Consider the following 14,217-nt stretch of genomic DNA (forward strand, 5'->3'; position numbering starts at 1 on the left):
CAGTGCCCCCTAAACCCCATCCCCAAAGAAGTACTTTTCTCTTACCCAGAGGAAAAACATTAAGAGATTCTCTGGGAACCAGACAAGGCACAAAGATATGTTGGCTTCAAGGCACCAAGGGTGGAAAGATACAAATGAACAGAGGAGGAAAAGGTTTAATTCTTCAACTCACTCCTACCAGGGGATTACACGAAACACAAGGTATGTGGGGCCAGGTCAGGCTGCGTGGGTAGAGGAGAGCGGCACATTCCCAGACATGGGGGCACAGACTGCTTCCTTACAGTGCCAACTACCCGCCTCACTTGTACTTGTAGAAACCCTCCCCTGTCTTCTTGCCCATCTTTTTCTCTGCCACCAGGTTGAGTGTTAGGCAGCGATAAATGAAACAGGGAGTTCGTAGAATTCAGCTCGTGCCAGCCATCTCTGATGAACTTCACTGTGTCCAGCCCAATGTAATTGACAAGTTCAAAGGACCCCATGGGGGTACCCAGCCCTGAGTTTCATGGCCACATAAAACTTCCTTGGATGCATCACCTCGCTTGTATAGTCATACAGCCTCCGTGAGGTAGGGCCTGAGCTGGTGGTTCACAATGAACCCAGAAGTGTCCTTGCAGGAAACAGGATGCTTGCCCAGGGCATTGCCAAAGTTCACCAGCAACTCGAACATCTTCTGGCTGGTCATGGGTATTTTAATGACTTCCACCAGTTTTATCTTGAGTACCAGGTTGAAGAAATGGAGCCCAGCAAAGCGGTCCTGCCGAGTGTTGGCGTTGGCCATGCTCATAATCTGCAGCGAGGATGTGTTGTTGGCAAAGATGGTGTGTTCTGCAGTGAACTTGACAAGCTGCAGCATTTGTGCTGGTGGAGATGTTGCTCAGGCTCTTCTGCAAGAAATCGTCTCAGGCCTGGGGGTTCTCAGAAAACTATTTTTTAGCCACTTTCCTCAGGCTTTCCTCAATGCCCTTCTTGGATCTTGCCAGTAGGTCCTCGGTCTGGTCCACCAACTTGATCTTGTGGCCGGTCTCAGCAGCCACCTGGGCGATGTTGGCTCCCATGAGCCCTGCGCCTATGACCGTCACTTGCTTGACCATGATTTTTCTGGGCCGGAGGCCGGTAGCAGAGGGCAAGGAAGACAAGGGAATGCAATAGCTGCCGGGGTGACGAAAGTCATGGCTTGAGGCAGCAGGCAAATCCTAGCTGTGGAGAGTCCCCACAGCTGGCGAAGGTGAGCAGCCGATCCAGCTCCAATTATTAACCTCTGTTGTGTATGAAAGAAAAACTAGTATAGTCTATTTCATTTTTGTACACAAGTAGCTGGACATAGAACATTTTATCAACCAATCTATTTACTAAGAGAATGATAAAAATAAAATTTGCAAACCTTTTATCCCACTCTGATTCTAAAGAGTGATTTCTTATCCCACTCTGATTCTAAAGAATGATTTCTTTAGATGTAATGGTAAATAAGGAAAGTATGAGGAGATAGCACAGGGATCAAAGGCACTCATTTGCCTTGATTTCCGTCCCCAGCACTGTATGCTCCACAGCACCTCTACATGTGATCTTTGCCTCCCCTCAGTACTACAGGACCCAGTTTAGTGTTCTTCCAAGAGATGCTTGGGCCCAATTACTAAGCTCGATTAGCTGCATATCAGTGTGTAGTGCCTAGAACATAAACTGATTGGAGGGCCTTTCATACATAGACATATATGTATATATTCATGCACATACTTAGAACAAACAATAATTATATTCAACATATGTATTCTTTTTGACTTTGACCTTTTCTTTAAGCCACTACCAAAAATTAACAAAATAATATTCTCAGGACATAGAGATAATCATTGAAGTTCATCTAAAATATGTAAGCATTAAAAGTATTTTTGGTTTGGGACCGGAGAGATAACATGGAGGTAAGGCATTTTCCTTGCATGCAGAAGGATGGTGGTTCAAATCCCAACATCCCATATGGTCCCCCAAGCCTGCGAAGAGCGATTTCTGAGTGTAGAGCCAGGAATACCCCCTGAGTGATGCCAGGTGTGACCCAAAAAACAAAAAAGGGTATTTTTGGTTTTAGAAAGAGTATTATCTTCTTAAGATTAAATTATTTAAAGTATTATATAACAAATTGCATAAATTATATAATGAACTTTCATTTTTAGTGAGTAATATTTCCTGGTATTTTTCTTCACTCTTCCCTTACACTTTACACTACTAAAGCAAAGATTAATATATTTGATTCTCATTATTATCTTAATATTCAAGAATAAAAACTTTGAAAATGGAAGCAGGCAAAACCAGACATATCCAACATTAATGATTTAAATGATTTTAAATTACTTGTTTTGTATCTATCTTTTCATAACAGCAAGACATTAAATTTTATATAATAAATAACTTTTAAAACATCAAAGTAAAATCTTAATTATAACAGACCAGTATTACCAGTAATTTAATATCATTAATAGAAAATAAACAGCTTTGTTTTGCCTACATAAATTCTATTTTTACTATGTCAGTGATATGACTTCTATTTGGATATTCTATATAATTCCTGTCTTCCATTGTTCTTCCTAAAACCCAGATAAAAGTTTAAGTAGCTACACTCATCAATCAAAACTTCCCATACCCAAACTGAATCTTTATAAACTAGTACAGTTGAATTTAATCCTTCCAGTGAATATATACCCAACAAACTTGTGCAGTAGTACTTGTTTTCTAGACACTTAAATAAATGACTTATTAAGTCATTATATGTTGAGACAGTATACCTTCTTGCATGAAAGCATAGACTTGAGGCATATAAAGAAAGAGAAGAAGGAAATTCTGGCTGTTTCTGGAATAAAGGTAAGAAATCATCTTGGATCTTGAATCATAGACATATCAATTAGATTTTTGTTGCCACTGGAAGGAAATAGACCTACTCAAGACCTACCTGATAAACACGGTAGATTTGTTGTCAGTAGCAAGAGGTAGGACTCATGGAGAAAATTACAACTCCTCCAGAAGATCCCACATGCCAGGATTCTTGCTCCTCTCCTACGGGTATGGCTGGGAATCTGGGCAAACAGCTGGTCAATGGCCTTCTGGGCTGACCACTTAGTTCAGGAGACCAAGATCCCCCCCATGCCAGACTGGTCTGCAGGGCCAGGTATGGCAACTGGACTTTGGGGGGAGGGGGAGGAGGGAAACTCCAATCCCATGCTTTTTCAAACTGGAGAGGAAGGCTGCAGCTGGACCCAGAAGATCCCACATGCCAGGATTACTGCTCCTCTTCTACTGGCATGGCTGGGAATCTGGACAGACAGCTGGCCAAAAACCTCCAGGACTGACCAGTTAGACCAGGAGATTGAGAGCCCCCCACGCCAGGCTGGCTTTCAAGGCCAGGTCTGGCATCTGAGCTCTGGGGGGATGGGGAGGAGACAAACTCTTCCCCCAATGCTTTTTCATACTGGAGAGGGAGGCTGCAGCTGGACCCAGAAGATCCCACATGCCAGGATTCCTGCTCCTCTCCTATGAGTATGGCTGGGAATCTGGGCAGACAACTGGCCAATGGCCTCCTGGGCTGACCACTTAGTCCAGGAGACCGAGATTCCCACCCCCCCCCCATGCCAGACTGATCTTCAGCGCCAGGTCTGGCAACTGGGCTCTGGGGGGAGGGGGTAGGAGGGAAACTCCTCCCATATTCATACTGGACCCCCTGAAGAGGTGTTTTTTCTTACTAATACTCATTTTTATAACCATGTGGGCGCATTTGCACCCACGCAACAAATAACATTTTAAGCATTATCTAAAAATGTTCTTTATTCTAGACGGTTCCTAGGAAAGGAAACGGAATGGCAAAGATTTGGATGATAACACTCAAATAGATCTTTAAAGTCAGTCTTTATGTGGATGTGACTTTCTGTACTGACTCCAAGCTGAAATTACAAACAATTCACATATATATATATTGTATATAGCCCCTGTCATGTATTGCCTTTCCCCTACCCCTGTGTTTCTTCTATCCCTTCATCTCCCAATCTTGATCCGTTATCTTCCCCTAATTCAACCCTCTTTAACCTCAGTTCCTAACTCGGTAGGCACCAAGATTGACCTCCTGCCCCAACAGACCACCTTCCAGATCCTCAGTGAAAGACACCCTCTGGGTCCCCGTTCTCATGCCTAGGCAAAGAACTACAACCAGCATGCCTGCTGACTCAAGCTTGATGGCCCCTCTTACCCCCACCAAATTGTGGACTGTTGCACGATACAGAAATCAGCCTCAGCAAAACCCCCAACTCAAAGACACTATATGGTCTCGTAATGCAGCAAAGCATCTCTCAAACTCAATTCCAAGGCCTGTGAATCGAAAAGTACCTTGGCTTTTACTCCCCACAAGACTATATCAAAAGACCTAATTGGGAGTCTTATATTGCCTATGGAAGTTCAATACCTGTATAACAACACATCTTAAGATGTGTATTCCTAAATATACAGGTAGCCTTCTCCACCACTTGTTTTATTTGATACCTTTTCTTTTTAACTCAGTTTTATTTATTTGTTCTATTTTAATATCTCTATCCATTTTTGGTGCTGCTTGGTATAAAAAGCCTTGACTGGGATAAAAGCTCAGAACAAAACCAGACGACAGAGGCTGTATGTGCAGCCTGTCATCCTTACCCAGAATAGCACCAGCAACACAGTATGACACCATACGTTTTTGTATGGGCACACTAAAAAAAGGGGAAACCATAGACACAGAAACAAGATCTTATCTTCTAGGGATAAGAACTCACTTTTTATAGCAGAAGGGTGCCTCCCATCCTGAACAAGTGTCATGTGGATACAATCAGTCCCCAGGAGACTGGACAGTGTTAGTCCAATCCGAAACCCCAGATCCCCAACGTAGAAATGATACAGCTCCGGGCAACACCACCAGGAACTAAGCTTCATTAGAAGATTTATAACACTACTCTGGCACCAACTTTTGCCAGTTTTGATATGACAACGAGGAAAGGAAAACTTGACCTAAGACCAGGCTGTCCTATCACATCACCCAACACTAAATGGAAATGAGAAGAGATATCATCCTTTGAACTGTAAAAAATAAGAGCACCAACAACAAAAAACTGACTTTGACAACCGTGACTGAACAGAGCCTACCTTGGGACTAATAAGGAAAACCCTACCCTAGGCTGTAGTCCAGGACTACAACAACAGCAACAACAACAAGATGCCTTATTGCAGAGGTCCAACTTGGACAACAGAGACTGAGCAGAACCTTTGGATCCATAATATCCTAGGCTTCACCTTAGGGACTGAACGAGAACAGGGAGCAAGTATTACAGAAGACTGAACACAACAACAACAATGAATAGGAACCTAGAACCTAGAGACTCTATCCTAGATCCTGACCTATAACCCGCGCAAATACCAAGATCACTAGCTACAGTGGCTTGATTTTCTCACACACAACCGAGAGGAAACTTTCCTAGCATCACAAAAAAGACTTTGGGATGGGGTAATGAGTATATATAGAGCCAGGGATTGATCCCATGATGGTATGCTTCAAGGATGGAGAAACCCTGAATCTCTTAGGCCACGGGAATTCCCTTTCTTCCAATGCTTACTGTGCCTATGCAAAAAAATAAAAGTGGGGGAAATGCCAAACCCTGCCACTCTAGCACCCATACTTTTTCTTGTTTTGTTTTGATGTTAGTTTTTTACTTTATTTTCCTTCTCTTTTTTCTTCCACTTTTCTCTTTCTTTTTCACTCTTGTGGTTATTATTTAGAGATTTATTTTTATTTTTATTTGCCGGGTCCATTTTTTTCTTTTTTCTTCCATTTTTCTTTTCTTTCTTTTTTTTTCTTTCTCTTCTTTCTTTTTTTGGTAGTTGTCACCAATTTTTTTTCTTCCTTTTTTCTTATCCTTTTTATCTCCAATGACGGTGGAATGGATGCTCAATCTACAAGAAGCTGTAAAGTGGAAACCAGTTGCACTAGCATTCTGGGCGGTAAAGGAGGGAGATATGGGATGCATACTGGGAACAGGGGCGGAGGGAGGACAGCACTGGTGGTGGGGATGCCCCTCATTCATTGTCACTATGTACCATAAATGATGCAGTGAAAGATTTGTAATGCACTTTGGTCACAATAAAAATAAAAAAAAAAAAGAAAGAAAGTTACAACTCCAAGATCCAGCCAAACACAACTTCCCAAAGAATGAGCTAGAACTGAACAGAAAACACTTCTCCCCATTTTACTATACCCCCCCCATTCTACTATTCTCCTCTAAGGGAGGAGAAGATATGACTGAACTACTCCAGAACTCTCTTCCAGCAAGTACAAAGATGACAGGCTAACAGCTTAAGAACATAGAAGCCTCTACACTGAAGAAAATAGACAATACTTCCAAGAGCAGTTTAGCTCCTACCATACTGATTCAACAACACATTAAAAATTGAAAAAGGGGGCCGGGCGGTGGCACTAAAGGTAAGGTGTGCCTGCCTTGCCTGCGCTAGCCTTGGACGGACCGCGGTTCGATCCCCCGGTGTCCCATATGGTCCCCCAAGCCAGGAGCAACTTCTGAGCGCATAGCCAGGAGTAACCCCTGAGCGTTACCGGGTGTGGCCCAAAAACCAAAAAAAAAAAAAAAATTGAAAAAGAAAAAAAGTATCCCACATATAGGAGTAAATGCTAATTTTATTGGTCTTTATTTTCTACACATGGTGTCCAATAGTCAACAAGAAATTATAAGACAATTAAGCAAGAACAACATAACCTATCAGAGGAGAAAAAGCAATAAACAGAAATAGATTCAGAGATTAATTAGCTGTTGAGAGCTATCATGCAGAATTAGTAAAATGATTATAGTGAATACATTAAAGAATCAAAAATATAAGTAGTAGAAAATTAAAAATCAGTGAAGAAATTAGAAAACTGGGCCAGGAGTCTTCTAAAATCTTAAGTAAATTATATTTTCAAAGAGACCATGAAATCAGACTAAACCAGCATTTTACTAATTAATATTTAAAATAAATTCTAGCCTCCCAAATTTGTACTAGGAAGAAAAAAAAGCTGTAAAAGAGCTGGGCAGGGCTTTCTAGAAGAATTGCTGATGAATCAAATTTTGAATATAAATCAAGAAGTTCTTATTTCATCATGACTCATTAAAAATATAATGGAGATGAATAAACTAACCTGTAGAAGCATATGACAGCAGAAGACTTAGTAATGTTACAAAACAGGACTGGATAGTTAACAATAAATTATGTTTTACATGTGTTAAACATGAGCTGTATTTCAAAGGGAAACAATGAAGTAGAACTTTGATATATAAGTTTCAGCATTCGAAGAAATAAATTTAAGAGTGAAAAACATATAAATGAGTGTTAGCAATGTGTCTCAAAGAAAGAAAGAAAGAAAGAAATAGCAAAGGCCAAAAGATTGAGCACTCAGCATTTCAAATTTAAGTGGTCAAGAAAGGTTGAAGATGCCCATGGGCACACAGGTCATCCAAGCATTACCATTATTGAAGCAGCTGAACACAGCAGCCTGGATCATTGCAAAAATTAACTTTGGCCCACCTACTCAGGGAGAGGATACCCCCAGGAGCTTGGATTTAAGCACCCCAAAGTTTATGCAGCCACAGATAATCTCGCACCCATATACATTATATTATTTCCTTAGTCCTGCCTGCTTTCCACTCATTTTGTTGGTTGTTTTCCAATTTCACATTTTTTCTTTTTGGTTTTGGGGCCACACCCGGTGATGCTCAGGGGTTATTCCTGGCTAAGCACTCAGAAATAGCTCCTGGCTTGGGGAACCATATGGGACACCTGGGGATTGAACTGCAGTCCGTCCTAGGTTAGCGTGTGCAAGGCAACTGCCTTACCACTTGTGCCACTACTTTGGCTATTTTCCATTTCTTTTTTTTTTGGTTTTTGGGCCACACCCGGCAGTGCTCAGGGGTTACTCCTGGCTGTCTGCTCAGAAATAGCTCCTGGCAGGCACGGGGGACCATATGGGACACCGGGATTCGGGATTCGAACCAACCACCTTTGGTCCTGGATCGGCTGCTTGCAAGGCAAACACCGCTGTGCTATCTCTCTGGGCCCTATTTTCCATTTCTTTTCTTTTCTTTTTTTTTTTTTTTTTTTGGTTTTGGGGCCACACCCTATGATGCTCAGGGGTTACTCCTGGCTATGCGCTCAGAAATCACTCCTGGCTTGGGGGACCATATGGGATACCAGTCCATCCTAGGCTAGCATGGGCAAGGCAGATGCCTTATCACTTGTGCCACCGCTCTGGCCCCAATTTTCCAATTTTTTAAGCAGAGTAGTCAAGTCATTTTTTTGTGGGTACTTTCTTCATTCCTGATATATGCTTGCAAAGCTATACATTTTATTCTTTAATACTCCTTTTCCCTCATAATTCATGTCCTCATTCTCTGTTGTTCTGTTCATTTCCTCTCTGACCCAGTAATAAGCTATTTAATTTCCAAGTTTTAAAGTTATTTCTCCATTTCTGTTTGGAATTCACTACTATTTTTCAGGGCATGATGGTCTGAAAAAATAGTTAATACAATTTCTATCCTCTGGATTTTATGGAGATATATTTTGTGTCCAAGCATATAGTCTATCTTGGAGAATGTCCCATACATATGTATATATTTGTGTGTATATATATATATATATATATATTATATATATATCAAAACCCTCTCTTCCATTTCAAAGTCAGTATATTAAGTTTATATATATATGTTATATATAAGTATATTAAGCCTAGTTAATCAATCAAGGGGTGACAGAGCATTGCAATAGTAGTTTGCAACTTCTATTGTGTTGCTATTTACACCTTCTTCAAGTTTATTAGAAGTTGTTTTATTTATTTTTACTTTATTTTGTTAAAACCACTGTGATTTACACAGTCCTTCATAGTTGGGTTTCAGACATACAATGAATGCACAAGTGCATCTCATACCACCCCACTCCCCTCAGTCTGCCAGTATAACAGGCCCATTTAAAGTTTAGATTGTTAAAGTTTGGGTCTCTTGACTCCATTATTGTTGCTTTTGGCTTGGATATTTAGGTCTGTCCTCTTTTTAACACTACCAATGCTCCTGAGACTACTTGGCCCTTGGCCTCCATCATTTCATATTTGTATTTCTCCTCTTCCACTCAGTTTTGTTCTTTCTCTTTACTATAATCTGGGGCCAGTGGTGTTTAAGACAACTCCCATTTAAACCATTGCATTTCTTCATGCAGTTATTCTAAATATCACATATAAGGGATATCATTCTAAATTTATCTTTCTTCTAGCTTACTTCATTTAAAATGACATCTTTAATACCATCCATGCTGTTGCAAATTGCATCATCGCATTGTTCCTTACAATTATGCAGTATTCCTTTGTATATATGTACTAACCAAACTTTAACAATCTAAAATTAAAATGGGCCTGTTGTACTGGGCATAAATAGTGGAATGGAATACTCTAGGAATATTGAGGTTGAGACTGGTGGTGGGACTGGCCCTGATTCATTGTGTCTGAAACTCAACTATGAAGAACTTTGTAAATCACAATGGTTTCAATAAAATAAAATTAAAAAAAATTAAAAATGCTCTCCTAACTTAAAAAAAAGTGTCTCCCTTCTGCAAAAAAACACCTCCAAACTTCAGTGGACAAAAGGTGCCTCCTTAGCCCCTTAACCATAAAAAAGGCTCTATTAACTGGGGGGGAAAAAGACCAAAAGACTGTGTAACTTAAAAAAAAATCTTAACTTCTTATTTTGTTTGTTTATTTTGTATGGACTGCACATGGCCATGCTCAGGGGCTACTCCTAGCTCTGTGTTCAGAAATCACTCCTGGCAGACTAAGCAGACCATGTGGGATGCTGGGGTTCAAACCCAGATTGGCCGTGTGTAAGACAAATGCTTAGGACCCCTAACTTATTTTCACTTTGGTCCTCAGTTCAGACTCTACACAAGCGTGCTTGTGATTCATCTGAGAGAAAGAGGGAAGTCAGAGAGTGCGGGACACATTCTACACATGTGCACTGCTGGTCTGGGTAGATTAGGCAGAATTGGTAAAACACCCAGTGGGCCAGATAAATGTCCTCAGTGGGCTGCATTTGGCCCATGGGCCATAATTTGAGGACCTCTGCTGTATATCATTCTTTTGAACTGGAATGAAAATCCAGCTGGTTGAAGGTATTCATAAGATTTTAATTTCATTGAGGTTTTTTTCTTTTACTATATCCTACCATTGCCTCTGGCATGGAAGGCTGATTTTGATAAGCCTGCTGTAAATATTAAGTATGCTCCTTTGTATGTAATTTCATTTTTTGATCTTGCTTTTAAAGCATCTTTAGAATGAGGAAAATCACAGATAGAAATTATGAAAGGGATATGCTTTGGGGTGTTTTTATTTGGGTCTATTAGATTTGGTACATGTGTTCTTTAGCTCTGGGAACTTCTAAGCAATGATGTCTTGGATTGCTACTTCTGCATAATGGTTTACTTTCTGGCTCTCTGGGACCCCAATTATATTTAGGTTGTTTCTGTTGAATATATCCCAAAGTAATATTGTCATCTGTTTGTTTACTTTAAGGACTTTTCCTCATCTTTTTTTCTTTATTTTGAGTTTTTTTTTTTCCTTTGTTGTCCTCTGGAAGTTTTCTGCACTTCTGCATTCTTTCCCCAGCAGCTGTTACTCTGCTGACGAGGCCTTTCAATGAATTTTTGGTTTTGTCTACCAACTTTTAGTTGTGACTTTTCTGTTTGCATTTTTTTTTATGTCTGCTCTCATTTTCTGCTCTGTATTTTATTGGCAATCTGTTCCATTGTTTCTTTGAGCTCATCAAAATCCTAAGCCTTTCCACTCTAAACTCCATTTCAGAGAGTTTATATAGAGGATTAGTAGTGATTGGGTCTGCAGGATTGCAGTCTCCTGCCACCAAACATATAGGGTTTTTAGCTGCTTTACCATGGCTCCTTTTGTAGTCTGAAGGTGCCCTTTTCCTTTATCACTGTCAGTCTTCCCCCACGGCCATGGAGGTCTCAGGTAAGTTTATGTGGGTGAGAGATTATTTTAAGGCCTTTAAACAGTTCCCACGTGGGCAGATTCAAAGTTTGTTCATTCTTTTGCACAGATCAGGGCCAATGTACTGCTGCCACCACACTACTGCTACCACACCACCACTACCACCAACACCAACACCACCACTGTTTGGGCCTCAGCTTGGGTACCTGAACCTTTTGGCATGGCCTCTACTTGTATTAACAGGCCAGAGTTCATTCTTTCACACTAATGAGAATCCTTGTGCTGCCAAATAGAATTGTTATGGCAATCCTTAATATTTTCTTCAAATATTATTTATTCCCAGTGCAGGAAGGACCCCTTCCTTCAGCCTCACAATCAGTTCATGAACTAACACACTCTGAGCAAATTGACACATAAAATCTTTAAATCATTTTAAAAATAGATGATATTCTTTCTCTTAAACAAATTTTCTTTCTTTCTCTTTCTTTCTCTCTTTCTTTCTTTCTTTCTTTCTTTTTCTTTCTTTCTTTCTTTTTCTTTCTTTCTTTCTTTCTTTTTCTTTCTTTCTTTCTTTCTTTCTCTCTCTCTCTCTCTTTCTCTCTCTCTCTTTCTTTCTTTCTTTCTCTCTCTCTCTCTCTTTCTCTCTTTCTCTCTTTCTCTCTTTCTCTCTTTCTCTCTTTCTCTCTTTCTCTCTTTCTCTCTCTTTCTTTCTTTCTTTCTTTCTTTCTTTCTTTCTTTCTTTCTTTCTTTCTTTCTTTCTTTCTTTCTTTCTTTCTTTCTTTCTTTCTTTCTTTCTTTCTTTCTTTCTTTCTTTCTTTCTTTCTTTCTTTCTTTCTTTCTTTCTTTCTTCTTTCTTTCTCATTCCCAGTAGGCTTTACATCACAGAGCCAGATAGATCTGCAGTGCTTTAGAGTTCATGCTGTTGGGGATCAAATTCTGATAATGCTTGGCAAGTGCCATATCATTTGAACTATCTCTTACTTCTCAACTTTAGTATTTGAACTATTTGTTTTTGTCAAAGCTAAGCGATGTAGTTTCTTTTTAAAAAGTTATTTTTGCATTCTTGGTGGAAATGTGGCACTGGTTCTTTTTCCTCACTGAAACCCAACTACATGTTGCAATCATGGTGCTTAAGTAAAGATCTTACTTAAACAAATAAAGTAAACAAATATGTTATTTTTGAAAAAAAATTCTTCTGGTATGCTGGCTTTGTGGTTGATATCTCCAATAATGAGATATGGAGCCATATCGAACTGCCTCTCCCTCATGCCTCTGTAATTCCAAAAGTACTGGCAGCCATGCCCAGGATCTTCAGCTGATTGCCATGTCTACACAAGCAGCAACACCATAGACTCATCTAACTCTTGAAGGGAAGCACAGTAGCAGCAACTACTCATGAATATATTGGCATCACAGCTGATGGGGCCCCATAAAGGAGGGCAGGGCAATTCCTCCCACCCTGTGGAAGTTCTGGCAGCTGCAAAAAATAGCCTCTCTACAACTGCTGCCAAAAGCCCAGCTTTGTTTTTTTCTCTCTGATTTCCACTAATCTCTGCAGAAACTCCTGGCTGCCAAAAATTCCAGGTATTTATGATTTATGGCTGATTTATGGCTGACATCCCCAGGGATAGTTTGTAGTCAGTGCAAACTGCTTCCCTTAGTGCCTCTGTACTTGAGAAGTCCAGCAGCCACACCCATGAACTACAATTGACTGCTAACTCCATAGATTTCTGCTTATTTTCAAGAATATAATTCACTACTTCTGTGTCATATTAGATATGATTAAAACACTTTGCACTTCACCATATGTATTTTAATATAACAATGTCCCTCAAAAAATAAAAGCGAGAGAGAGAGAGAGAGAGAGAGAGAACTGTCTCATAAAATCCAAAATCCTCCCAATTCATTCTTTCTTTAAAATTTGGCTGATTTCTTTCTTTGAACAACTTCTTTATTCTTTGACATGATTCATATCTCTTTTTGTTGTGGTCTCGATGGTGAAGGAGCTAGTGTGTGTGTGTGTGTGTGTGTGTGTGTGTGTGTGCATCTGTGTTTGTGCATGTCCAGATTCCTTGATGTGATGTTCACATATTTTAGTTGTGATGCTTATCAGGATTGCATTCTTTATTTATGGTCTTCAAACACATTTCGCTTGTATGCATGCTGAATGTTGCTGTGGTGCCTACACAGTTTTGCCAGAGGTTACCCTGCTAGCTATGATGCTTGCACATTGTTTCAGTTGTAGTGTTCAAGGGGGTCTCATTCGTCTGTGTTTCTCACATCTGTGATGATGTGATGCAATGGGAAATCATCTGTAGAACAGGGATCACAGGTAGCAGAGTTGCGAGCACTAGGTTCTGCAGCATGCCAGGTGTGGCAGCATGAGGAACTGCATCACCAATGCTTATAAAGTAGGCATTCACTAGTTAATCCTTTGAACCCTCAGATGACCCAGATCTTCCATTAGTCTGAGCAGTCACTTTTTACCCTTTCGACATACATTTTAAATTAATGCAAATTTAGTCTACTGAATTGCTCCTTGGCACTTTCCCATTGAACTTATTGGTGAGGGTAATGATAGCTAGATAAAATAGTTACTTTTATGCATTAATTTATTTATAAAAATTTATATGGGTGTGTCCTTAGCACATCTTTTTTTAAGATAACTTGAATATTTTTCTACTGAGTGCTTCCTCATTCCCTCTCTTTGTTCCTTCTTCCCTTCTTTCTTTTTCTTCATTCCTTTATTCTTCTTTCTGTACCTCTTTCCTCCTTTCCTTTCTTTTCTTCCTTTTGTTTTCTCTTTTTTCTTTCTTCCTTGTTTCCTTCCTTCCTTCTTTCTTCCTTGTTTCCCTCCTTCCTTCCTTCCTTCCTTCCTTCCTTCCTTCCTTCCTTCCTTCCTTCCTTCCTTCCTTCCTTCCTTCCTTCCTTCCTTCCTTTCTTTCTGTCCTTTCTTTCTGTCCTTTCTTTCTGTCCTTTCTTTCTTTCTTTCTTTCTTTCTTTCTTTCTTTCTTTCTTTCTTTCTTTCTTTCTTTCTTTCTTTCTTTCTTTCTTTCTTTCTTTCTTTCTTTCTTTCTTTCTTTCTTTCTTTCTTTCTTTCTTTTCTTTCTTTCTTTCTTTCTTTCTCTTGGTCTTCGCTCTCCAAGGATACAGGTTCAGATGCGTGTCTTGCCAAGCTGTGCTTTTAT

General features: G+C 39.9%; 1 pseudogene; it reads right to left on the minus strand.

Annotated features, from left to right (window-relative positions):
* Window positions 1–298: 298 nt before the first annotated feature.
* On the minus strand, window positions 299–9,344 carry LOC126007029 (hydroxyacyl-coenzyme A dehydrogenase, mitochondrial-like; annotated as a pseudogene).
* Between the last annotated feature and the right edge of the window lie 4,873 nt (window positions 9,345–14,217).

The sequence above is a fragment of the Suncus etruscus genome, chromosome 4 (assembly GCF_024139225.1).
Source record: "Suncus etruscus isolate mSunEtr1 chromosome 4, mSunEtr1.pri.cur, whole genome shotgun sequence".
Taxonomy (NCBI): Eukaryota; Metazoa; Chordata; class Mammalia; order Eulipotyphla; family Soricidae; genus Suncus; species Suncus etruscus.